Raw genomic sequence first — 13,180 nt, 5'->3', positions numbered from 1 at the left:
CATGCAATGAAATTTTTGCCACAACAAAGGTCACGCCTGCGACTAATGGACATGACTAATGGGCTACAATGTAGCCCAAAGTTGTATTTTCACACTTTTGGAAACCCCAAGCTGAATTAAAGGCACCTCAAACCTTTGGAAACACATCATTGATCTACCTTCAAGAGAAAAATCATATTTTAAGAGGAGAGAGTCACCACTCAACTTGAAGAGTGAAGATTGTGAGCTTAAATGTGTATATCTTTAGACCTTTCTTCAACTCTTGATTTAGCTTGATCACTCATAGTTGTAGTCTTTGATTTTCATATTTGGATATTGTGTTAAAGATAAACGATATTTAGGTTTTGATTCTTGTTTTGTGCTTTTGCAATTAATTAAATATTGTCTTGTTTATGATATGGGTCTTTGATTTTCTAATTGATCTCATGCTCTAATTGACTTCCAAAAGAGTGATGAACCCAAGGACTTTCCTATTAAGCTTGATCTTGCTTGAGAAAGAGGATTAAGTGTAGGAATGTTTGACTAGCACGATTTGAGAATTGGATGGACTAGATCTTGAGAAAGTTTTGATCTGGGTCTAACCCTCATCTTATGGATTTGAGCTAGAGATAGGATAATCATAGTGTTGTCATATTGGTTGTTTATTTTCTATACTTGCTTGTGACCGAGAGATACAAATGGGTACTTTAGAAACCAAGTCAAAGTTGACTTACGCATGATTAACTTGATGATGTTTAGTTATTTATGATATATCGTATAAGCATGAATTGAATTCTCATTCCCAAATCTATTTTTCTATCCTCGAGTCAAAAGGTCTTTGGTCAATCAATCTTTTATTTTTCTTATCTTAGTTTTAGTGGTTGTCCCTTATTAGAAACCCTCCCCCCCAAAAAAAATATGTGTATCAATTGTTGGATTCAAATTAGTGGCTTGTAATTCTTTATCTTTTTTATCGCCACAAATTGTTCATTGTGGGATTTGACCTTGACCTCATAAGTTGGGTATTGTTTTTGCATACGACCGCCTACATTTTTTATTTGGGAAGTGTAGTTGAGTGTTATCGAAAATGGTGTCGTTGTCGTGGAACAATTTGGTGAATTGATATAGAATTTATAGTTCACTTGTTTCGATCCACATTGTGAATATTTGTTTGTGTTTTTGTAGTTTTTATTTTTGTTTCTATGGCTTTTTTTTAGGACACCAAGCTTAAGGGTTGCAATCCCTATGTTGAAGACCCTTGCCCCTATTGTGGAGGACCTCGTGTTGGGAAAAATGTATAGAGACTTCTCAAAATAAAGAAACGAGTGACACAATAGGAACTATGAGTCAAACTTGGCTCGTAAGAGTAACCCAACACCTCGACCATTGCGATAGGATGCAAGATAGTTTGTTCCGCTTGAGGGGTGAACTCTTTCACTTGCATCTCAACTGGTGCCATGAGGTGATCTAACTTGAGCTTGAAATTGTCAACTTGAAGACTGATGTTATACCAAAGCTTAGGGCATGTGATGCTCTTCCTCAAATGGTCAAGAGTGATGAAATAAAGTTGGAATTTGACAAAGAAAGGGTTGTGCTTTAATATGGAAGAAATCTTAAGTATTTTCACACCTTCCGAGCCAAAGATAATTCAAGATGTCACTAGCAAAGAAATGATACTAGAGTTGCAAGAAAAAGTCAACATCCTCATCTCTAGTCCATTTGTAAGTGAGTTTGCCACTCAATGGAGACAAAATGACATTCCTCGCTTAAAGGCCAAGAAATGCATGATTCGATGTCAACAACGTGGCCTGTTTTTCACCTCTCCCTTGCCTAATGCACCTCAACAAAAATTCGACTTGAACTTGAGAAAGAGGTTCAAATATTCAAATTGGAGGGATAGAGTTGGATGCATTGTGTGCACACTCTTACCTCCTAATCCTCAATAAAACCTTAATTTGAAGTTGGGGAGGAGGCTCATTGACTCAAAATGGAAGCATAAGATCAGGTCATGTACTCGAATTTGCACCACGACGTTCAATTGTGCGCTTTATGGGAGGAAACATTGCTTCTAAATATTTACAATGTAGTTAGTTTTGTTTTGACTAATCAATAATTTTCTAGTTTGTTACTAAATTTGCAGGTGAAATTATCAACACTAGTATAGGGGAGCCACTCCTACAAAATTTCTTCTAATAGAGCGATACCATATGCGTTATGATCTTTTTGCACCGGCGATAGTCCGCTGGTCAGCAATAGTAGAAGTAGCCATTTCTCATAGAAGTGATACCGCCAAAGCAGAATCAGAGTCGAAGGTGTGAAGTGCACTTGGACTTCTAAGTTCTTATCAAATGCATGAATGAAGAGTATTCATAACTCTTCATATCCGATCTTGAGTAGGTTTACTCCCCCTCTCAATTGACTTTTGATACATTCACCTCACAATCACACACTTTACATCCTACAAAAGCAAAAAAAAAGGTCTCATCAAAGAGCAAAATGAGTTTTTCAAAGGATCTTCAAGAATCAACTCCCCCTTTGTTAAATCTTTACGAAAAGCAGGTACGAACTTGAATCACTTGCATTTGGTTTGCATTTTCAAGGTAATTTAATGCTTTTGTGTTGATTGAGACAAGAACGTGCTAAACAATAGCTTGAAATGGGAGATTAAGGCTAAAATTGGGTTTTTGATTATGGTAGAAATTAAAGCATAAATCTGTGATTTTTTTGTGTTTGAGCATGAATATTTGTCTGGAATGAGGATTTGGAAGTTTGAGTACGAATTCCTAAGGCCAAAAGTTTGAAAATATGTGTTCTTTATTACTTTGAATCGGCGGTTGAAATTTGTAAATCGACGTTTCACCGACCTAACATCGAATTCTTTAAAAGTTGTTGTGATGAACCTGTGTTTAAGGTTGACGTTATATAATTCATAATTGGCGCCGCAGGTGGAAACGTCGATTGTCAAAATTCTATATGGCCTTCTGATTAATACAAGGTCACATGAGCGGAACTGTTTCCACATATGCGATACTGTTCCTGCGACATTTATTTTGCAAGAGTGAAGTGTGATTAAAGACAGAGTACTGCGAAGAACATTCCGCAGGCACGACTCCGCAATTGCAATGGTGCTTCCAAAGGTGTAATGCCAGTGTAGAAATGCTATCCAACTCAAAGACATCTATTCCTCTCAAACGGAGCTTGATGTTGATCTTCCTCCCAAAGTTGAGCAAGGTCTGTGTGTAATTTAAACCTAGATCCACCTTTTGTTTTTATATGGGAAATTAATGAGTGCAACCCTAAGAATCACCTGATTTTACCTGGATCACCTATGCAGGCACGACAATGCCATTGTCGCTTAGGATCAGTAAGCATATGAATAATCAATTTCTTATGACATTCAAAGAATTTCTTTAACCAACAATATTTTTTGCGCTCCTTATAGTTCATTTTTTTAAAAATATTTATGCGTTCATTAAATTCATTTAAAACCCCATCTTCATCGCTTTCATCATCACGAAAATCCAATTGATTAAATGATAAAAAATTGTTATGCAATTCCAATTTTTGAACAATTGGATGACAAATATTATTCTTGTGTTCCAAAAATATTGAAATGGGATAGTTAGGTATCCATGGAATCTTCCCAGTACTATTTTTTGACCCTTTTTCTCGGTTTTCCTATCACAAACAAACCATTCTTCATTTCTATCTGAGTTAAGGCCCAAATCTACAACACCCACATTTCTCTCATCAACCCTATCTATTTTGGGGATAGAGTTATTGTAATGACTCTCTAGGTCTTTTCGAAGAAAATGCCTTCTTTTAATCACTTAGAGCATTCCTATAGTGACCCCAAGTCATTTATGATTTGTTGGGACTAACAACTTGGTCACATGGTCACTCGTTTGGTTTTTATACAAGTTTCTGTGTTTTGGAGCTTTTGAAACTTGAATGGTTGAATTCGGTAAAAAATTATCATAATGTAATTTTGACGGTTCATTTAGCTCAAGAACATCAATTTTGGTCTAGAAGCACCCTTCATGTGGATGGAAAGGCTTTCAGGCTAATTTTGAGGCCTCTTGTAGATTTTTGCTAAATATGGAGCTTAGGGGTGGCACAAAATTTTTATTGAGACAACCTTGGATGGAAGTATTGAATGCTCCATTGAGTCTGGATTGTCGAATTAGGTGGGGTAGCATATTTCATTTGTGCATATGAGGTTCTGAATATCGAGCTTCGTCAGAGAATACGCACTCGCCAAAAATAGTTGATGTGCATCAGCTGGTACATAACATATTTTTCCTTCACGTTCATAGGCCTTTTTAGATGCGTTTGCAAAGAGTCAGTTGGTTGACCTCCACGTTCACGTGGCCTGGCCGCATTCGCGATGGTCTGACTTTCAGACCCTCCGTGATCGCGGGACTTCTGAGGCATTCACAGTGCCCAAATTTCTAGACCTTCGTGTTCACGGGCCCATAGCCATGTTTGCGGGCCCATGGCCACATTCCTAAAGGGTAAATTCTTGATCCTTTGCATACGTGGGTCCTCCTAGTCGCGATCACGTTTGTTATCTAGGTCTAGTCTTTCAAATGAAGACAGACCGTGATCCCCCTCATTCCAAAAACATCCAATTGTGATTTTTCTCTCGTTTTATCTCCGAATTAAATGACTCAAAGTCCAGTGTGATAGTTAAGTAAGGACTACGTGGTTGAGAATTTGGGGAGTGTTAGAGAGGCTTTTCTTGAGGTAAAATTCTCTGTTAAGGGGTTTTTCCCCCTGTTATATTGTTCCTTAATTGTGAGAATTATGCACGATGCTTATTTGGACTATTCCAAGCCTCAAATTGTTTTCCATTTTGCAACATAAGTTTGAGAAACTAATTTGGACCTTTTGACAGAGTCAATCTGGAATTTCTGGTACAGGTCCATATTTTTCATTTTGACTCCAATTTGGGTTCGTCTCCATTTTATTTTATTTGTTGTCAAGTGACCTTATTAACATTGTGATTCTATTTTGATAGTGTGGTAGCATTCGAAGGCCATTTAAAAAGGAAAAGCTCCAAAAGTGTGATTTGGAGTGCACGCGGTCAGCCATAAGGTATGCTACGACTTCATGTTCCTTAGATAGAGCTTGATTATGTGAAAGCATGTTGATTTGTGTGAATTTGGGGTGTGTACCTACGTAATCATATTAAATTACCTAGAATCAATGTTTTTGGCTTTTGTCGAGTTATTTTTTAGGATTTGAGCGAATGTCGGTTGTGATTCATGATAATCTTTATCTTCTAGTATGCCTTTATTGTTGTTATTACTGATTGATTCGAGCGTGTCTGACCTTAGTCTAGGGATAGACTAGTTCTTGAAATAGACTTGCATTATTTGGAGCCAAATGGCCTTAGTTTTGCTCTAACATCTTTTTGGATAGCCTCGCTCCCTCCAGACTGGTGTAGCAGATTTGGGTTTGATAGAATGAGCCTTAGATTAGGCGTTGACTCAGCCTTGATGACCTTCTATCCATTTCTCCCTCGTTTTACGACCCTATAGATTACAATTGAGATATCAGGCTTTGCTTGGCCACTTGGGACTTGAGTTTGTTCAGCTTGGAGTATTGTATTAATTACCTGAGAGTGGACGCCTTTCCATGGTGGTTTTGTGATGATGATTTCATATGGCATCCCTCAACAGCTATTCTAGTTACATATTTTAGGTGTAGGGATCTGATTTATAGCCACACTCTATGATTCGGGGTATTTTATCCTTTATGGAGTTGATACATATCGGCTAGATCATATTGGTTACTTTGGAGGCCTATCTGCGGTTCGAGGTGTGGGCTACTCTCTCCCTTTATTATATGAGCTTATTGGACCTTTTTGAGACTATATGTGGTTCGAGTTTTGGGCTATGCACTCTCTATATATTGGTGATTCTTATTGGTTACTTGGGAGGCTATCCGCGGTTTAAGGTCAGGGCTAAGCTTTCTCCGGCTCTGGACAAACCGGGTTCTGCTCTGGACTAATCGGGTTTTGCTCTTAGTAGTGTTAGTCTTTTTGTGTACCCGTTGGCTTATGGAGTTTTTTCAGTTTTTTACTTAAACTTGTACAAGAGTATACCTTATTGGTTTATGGGGCCCCAACTAGGTTTAGTTAAATGTACTTATATCATTTTTTGTATTAGTACACTCGTGTGCATCTCTTTTAAATTCGTCTCTTTTGGCTTTTATCTGTGTTTAAATGCTACCATTTCATATTTTTCTTACTTCTATTGCTCATTCGTCCTATGATGCCTACTGAGTACCTATTATTTTGGTACTCATGCTGCACTTTATGTATGTTTCATGATGCAGGTCTGAGCACCAATTACCAGCGCCAAGATTTGAGTATGTTGCAGCTTCAGTTCATAGGGGAGGGTGAGCACATGGCGTCATATACTTACCTATCTCTATCTGTATTTTGTTGGCTAGTCTTTTGTATTTTGTGACAAGCCTTGTATTTTGGGTTAACTTTTGTGACTTGTACTCTTTTATTTTAGGAGCTCTATACTTGTGACTTCCAGGTTGCTCAGAATATCTACTGTAATGTCTCTGTTAGATTCTTCGGTTGAAATAAGGGAAAGGTCAATTCTATTCTCGATGGAAATGGGATTTTGGAAAAACTTTTGTTTAACATTTCTGGAAAGACCATCTATTTGTTCATTTACCAGGTTTAGCACGAAATCATAAATAAGCTCTACCAAGGATTGCCAAGCATTTGCTAAGTTTTCTCCTCCGTTTTTAGTAACAAATTGTATATATTTTGGCTTGCTTCCATCTATTCTAATATTTCTGTTATTTAATTATCTCTTCCACTATGTTACCTACTATCTAATATGAATGAATCTCTATGACATAGCTCTATTGCACGATTAAGAGTATGAGAGATGGGAAACTTTTCTTAAATGTCTGTAGTCCTTCGTTTATAGAAGTGGGGTGCTCACAACCATAAACAAGATCCTACTTTACACGACTTCATAGACACCCTAGGACACTTGAACCCTGTGCTCTGATACCAAGTTTGTCACGACCCGAGCCTACACCCTAGACGTAGCCGGCACCCGAGAACCATTTCTGGTCCCCAAGCGAACTCTCATCCTGGCTGACTACAAGCGGAAGACTAATTCAAGCATACAAAGCTTAAAAACTGAATAAAATTCATTGAACTCAATTACAAATCTTTGACTCAAATAAATAACTCTGAATAAAAATAATATATTCAACTCGCCATAAAATAGGCAACTTAAATCTTTAAAACATTTAACAAAATAAATGAACAGACTTCTGAAACTCTACTGTCTATCTATGAAGCCTCTAAATGACAAACATGGAAGTCGGGACAAGACCCATGACATCCTGATAAAACTGAAAAGTAAATATAATCCTTCGGAAGTAAGGGGGCTTATCATAGCTAACTCGAACTCCGTACGGTATCAACGAAGCTCATGTTGATGACCCTGAATACCTGTATCTGCATCATGAAACGATGCAGGCCAAATGACTCAGTACGTGGAATGTACGAGCAATATGTAAGGGTAATGCTAAAGCATAAACATAAGCTTGGACTTGATAAAAAGGAAACATACTTACCTCTTCTCAACTCACTCGACTCAACTCAACTCAAGAACAAGATACTTAACTCAAGGATACTCAACTCAACTCAAAGGTATGATACTTAACTCAAAATTAAGCAACAATAAAAGATGCAATATATGGAAAACTCTTAAAATAGTAGATAGCAACTCAATGTATTGAAGAATACAATAACAACTCAATTTGTATATAATAAAATATAATACAACTTTGTGGGAGTTTCTCTAACCGACAACCATCACTATGAGCTATGTGATGATACAACATCTCGCCCACGCTGCCAAAACTGTCCTATAATTTGCCGAATATAGAACGCCTCAACTAAGTGGATCCACTAGTCTATGCTAAAAAGTATTAAGGAATCATCTAAAAAGTATGACCCTTTCTACCCACGTTGGCTACATGGTTGATGAAGACTTGAGTTATCTGAACTCGTCCCCATATCGGTGCGCTCAATACTACTCCCAAAAATATACTCAGCTCATATGTTTAAAAACATAACTCTTTCTGTGGTTTGAGATTATTACTCAATACTAGCTCAAAGGCTCTCTTGGAAATCGGTGTTCCTCTCTTGCTTAAATGTGAAAACATTTACTCTTTGGGAATACTTAGTTCCCATATACTCTTTTGAAGAAAATGAACTCAACTCTGCTCTTTCTCAAAAACATTTCAAAATTATATTAAAATATGATCATTGATGACTCGGAAAGTCATAGTGCATAAACATTGATGGTATATCTAGATACCATACTACTCATACATTGATGGCATACTCGATTGTCCTACTAATCATGTTTTAGAAAACTCTTTTCTCAAAACTCATCTTTTCTTTCTCAAAACTCAGTTTAAGAACTCAAGTGTTGGCTTTAAAAAGCTTTGTAAACTTTATAACTCAAATCATAGGGTTCATGTGGAATTATGAACATGAAAGATTCAACTTAGGGATCTTAATAGAAATAAAGAACCTCGGTACTCAGAAACTCAAGAGTCAATGATACTATTCATCTTTAGACTGCTCGACTCAGAGGGTTCATGCGGAAGTATGGGCATGAACAACTCAACTCAAGGGATTCATGGGTAACATGTAGTAGTCCCATGATTAGGAATAACATCTCAAAAGGGATTAGGAACTCAATACTCAAGACTTAGAACTTGAAGATACTACTCCTCTCAAAGATACTCAACTTTTGAAGTTCATGCAGAATTTATGGGAATGAACGACTCGACTCGGGGGTCTAAAGAACATTTTGGAACTCATGTATATGACTCTTATCATTCTCATACTTACTTCTTCAAAACTTAACTCAAAATCGATAGTTGATGTCAAAGGATTCACAATTGAATTCAAAGGCTTTGTTGAACTTTCCTCTTGACTCTCTCTTGAATGTGAATTATGAATTCAAGAGTTATGGTTCATGATATGAAGGATCTTGTGATGATAAAGTAGACTCATGAATACATTCTCCTCACTCTCATACTCACTTGCTCGAGTCTTGAAACAAGTTACTAGAAATTGTAGAAGACTCCTCAAAAGGACTCAAGGGGACTTTTTCAAAATGTTCGGAAGAACTCTCAAAACTTAACTCTTAACTCTACCTTGAATTTGAGTTATGAATTCAAGGTTATGATCATGTTAGGAATGATTTCTAGGTGTTTAGAAGTAGCTTAGAGTGTTTATAATCAAAGGAAGTGAAGGTACACCTTAAAGGAACTTAAACGGAGCAACCAACTGCAAACTGGAAGGGGCAGGAGACCCTGGTGCACTGAGTGGCGCGGGGCGCCAGCCCCTAAACTTCAGAACATGATTTGGGGTGCACTGGCTGGCACGACGCGCCAATCCCCAACCCAGAAAACCCGACGAATTTCTTTGCTCGTTTTCTCACCCTAACTCGCCTAGAATCGAACGGTTTCTTCCCCAATCACTTGGATTCGATTACTTAACATAAGTACACTCTAATCTACTCAATATAGACCTCAAAACACTCACTTTCATATCAAGAATCATAAAACCCCAAACACAACAAGATTTAGGATAAACTTCAAGAAAACTTCCCAAGAACTCATCAAGAACTCTAATCTTTCAACTCCAAGAATGAAATTTCGCTGAAAATAACATGATTGGCGTGTGGGTGAACAAACCAAACACTATGGAAGCTTACATACCTCTTAGGGATTAAACCCATGGCGAAAATCCACAACAAAACTCAAGAACCTCGACGAACATTTTGATTCTCTCACCTTTTCTCCTATTTTCTCTTCTTTTCTCTTCTTGAACTCTCAACTAAAACCCTAGGCGTATATTAGGATTATAAAACTGAAACCAATAGGATTAGACCCTTAAAACCTTACTAAAAATGAATTAAATCTGATTGGGTTAGGAAAAGACCAAAATACCCCTTACTATTTTCAGGTAACTTTCCTTAACTGGACAACTTAACTTCAGAAGGGCATATCTCACTCATCTGAACTAGAAACTTAGAAAACTCGGTGGCGTTGGAAAGATAATTCAAAGATCTTTCATTTGTCATATTATGGCACACATAACTCATCCTGTACTGAGAGTTATGGTCGTTTGAAGTTGACCTAAAACTCATAACTAAAGCATAACTTGCAAAATTTCAGAGTTTGCTATTTCCAACTTAGTTCTTTTTGGAACTCAAGGAGTTACATCTAGTTACATGAACACTCAAGAAATTTTAATTTCCTCAGTAAAATCCTACTCACAACGAAGGATGATTCGAGTCTCAGTTCAAAAAATTTCTAGGGTGTTACAATATTTCCCCTAGGGATTATTCGTCCTCGAATGATGACTGGACTGGGTATGGAATGAGGTTAGTCTTACTAAGGTTTGAGTCTAATGGTATGCTCTTACTATATTCAAGCTTAACCCAAATACTAGGTTCGGGTGGTTCTATACCTCTCTATAAGGAATCTCCTCCCAAAACTATTACTCTTTACCACCACATTGGGCTCATATCAAGAACCACCTAATGTTTAACAATACCACATTCAAGCTTAGTACTCTAACAACACCATGGACTCCTACTAACCAGCTCCTTAAGAAATTCTCAACACTTGGCTTGATTTCTCATACTATCATCTCCCCCTTAAGTCTAAAGCTAATACTTGAAAGCTATGGACCTATTCCACATTGACAACTCAATTATGCTATCTTGGCACACCTCTTAATGTTCTTGTTACTCTTGTGACTTAGCCACACTTCACTGCCCTTATCTAAATATTAGGATCTCTTACTGGTACTACTCACATTTATTGCACCTTATCACCTCAATTCCTCACCTACTCTATGTCAAGTCTTCTTGATCAAATATCAAGACTAACATCATCACTCTCAAGTTGTCATTCTTTGCATCATGACACTCATCTCAAATTCAAGCTCAATGTTCATTACTAAACCCGAATATCAACATGATTGCTCACCTACTATACTATACCTCATTACTTGATTAGTTCTATAACCTTCTGAACATCATGACCCTCTCAAACAAATCATAAGCCTAGCTTAGATCTATCACCTCATGTATACTCTTGCTCTTCTATTCAACACTTACACTTGGTCAGCACTTACACAATGACACTTCATCACAAACTCCTTTCTAGCTACACCACACTCTACCTCCTATGATGTAATCTTCACAACTCATCACTTCTTAGTTTACCCATAAGGGAAAACTCCTCATTAGTAACTTACCATGTGCATGACTATAGTAACATAGCTTGTCAAAACACCATCTCCCTTACTTAGATTACTAAACCTCTGCATACTTTCCTCTAAGTCTGGACTCTTTCACTACTACTGCTCATGATCTCGTAACTCATGCTACCTTTTAGGGTATAAATACTACCCAGGCTCTAAACATACTTTCTCATAAGGATCTCAGTTGAAACAGGGCTTAAGGAAAATAGTACAACTCGCTTTTAGCCCAATGCACGATTCATATAAATATGGGTGAATTCCTCTGAAACTGAACACTTACTCACTCATGGGATTCTCTCAAGCCCCTCTAGAGTCACATGACTTCCTCAAGATTTTTCTAGGAGTAACTCATCGATATATGACTGACTTTCCTTTTCAACTACCTTTAGTATGATGGGTAGTCGAATGGATCTGAGATATGCACGAGTATGAATGAATCTCTATGACATAGCTCTATTGCATGATTAAGATTATGAAAGATGGGAAACTTTTCTTAAATGCCTTTAGTTTCTCGTTTATAGAAATGGGCCCCTCACAACTATAAACAAGATCCTACTTGACATGTCTTCAAAGACACCCTAGAATCGAACGGTTTCTTCCCCAATCACTTGGATTTGATTACTTAACATAAGTACACTCTAATCTACTCAATACTGACCTCAAAACCCTCACTTTCATCTCTAGAAATCATCAAAACCCCAACACAACAAGATTTAGGATGAACTTCAAGAACACTTCTGAAGAGCTGATCAAGAACTCTAATCTTTCAACTCCAAAAATGAAATTTCACTGAAAATAATATGATTGGCGTGTGGGTGAACAAACCCAACACTATGGAAGCTTACATAGCTCTTAGGTATTAAACCCATGGCAAAAATCCACAACAAAACTCAAGAACCTCGACGAACGCTTTGATCCTCTCCTCTTTTTCTCTTTTTTTTTCCTCTTGAACACTCAACTAAAACCCTAGGGATATATTAGGATTATAAAACTGAAACTAATAGGATTAGACCCTTAAAACCTTACTAAATACGAATTAAATCTGATTGTGTAAGGAAAAGACTAAAACACCCCTTACTATTTTCGGGTAACTTTCCTTAACTGGACAACTTAACTTTAAAAGGGCATATCTCACTCATTCGAACTTGAAACTTTCCAAACTCGGTGGAGTTGGAAATATAATTCAAATACCTTTCATTTTCCATATTATGGCACACCTAACTCATCCTATACTGAGAGTTATGGTTGTTTGAAGTTGACCCAAAACTCATAACTTAAGCTTAACTTGCAAAATTTCAGATTTTGCTATTTCCAACTTAGTTACTTTTGGAACTCAAGGTGCTACATATAGTGACATTAACACTCAAGAAATTTTAATTTCCTCGGTAAAATCCTACTCACAACGAAGGATGGTTCGAGTCTCAGTTCAAAAATATTTCGGGGTGTTACAAAAAGTCACAACCGTTCAAAAAGGTCATGACTCATCGTAAAAGTCATAACTCTTTGGAAGATTCACAACCCTTTGGATAAGTCACAACTCTTCAGAAAAGTCACAACCCTTTAGAAAAGTTACAACTCTTCGAAAATGTCACAACTAATCGGAATATAGATAACACTTTGGAAATGTCACAACCTTTCAATGTGAAAAGTTGTCTTTTTAAATATAATGTAATACAATATAAATATAATATAATATAATACAATATATAATATAGAAGATATACTAAATTTGGTGTTTTAACTTTTAAGGTAGTATAGATATAGATAGATAATAAGATAGATATAGATTTGTCTAATTTAAATTGATATGAAATTTTTAAAAAAACAAAGAAGTCTTTTAGTTTAAGGATATGTAGAATATAT

Source organism: Solanum tuberosum, unplaced genomic scaffold, assembly GCF_000226075.1.
Source record: "Solanum tuberosum cultivar DM 1-3 516 R44 unplaced genomic scaffold, SolTub_3.0 scf00053, whole genome shotgun sequence".
Classification (NCBI taxonomy): domain Eukaryota; kingdom Viridiplantae; phylum Streptophyta; class Magnoliopsida; order Solanales; family Solanaceae; genus Solanum; species Solanum tuberosum.
Note: the sequence above shows the minus strand (reverse complement) of the source record.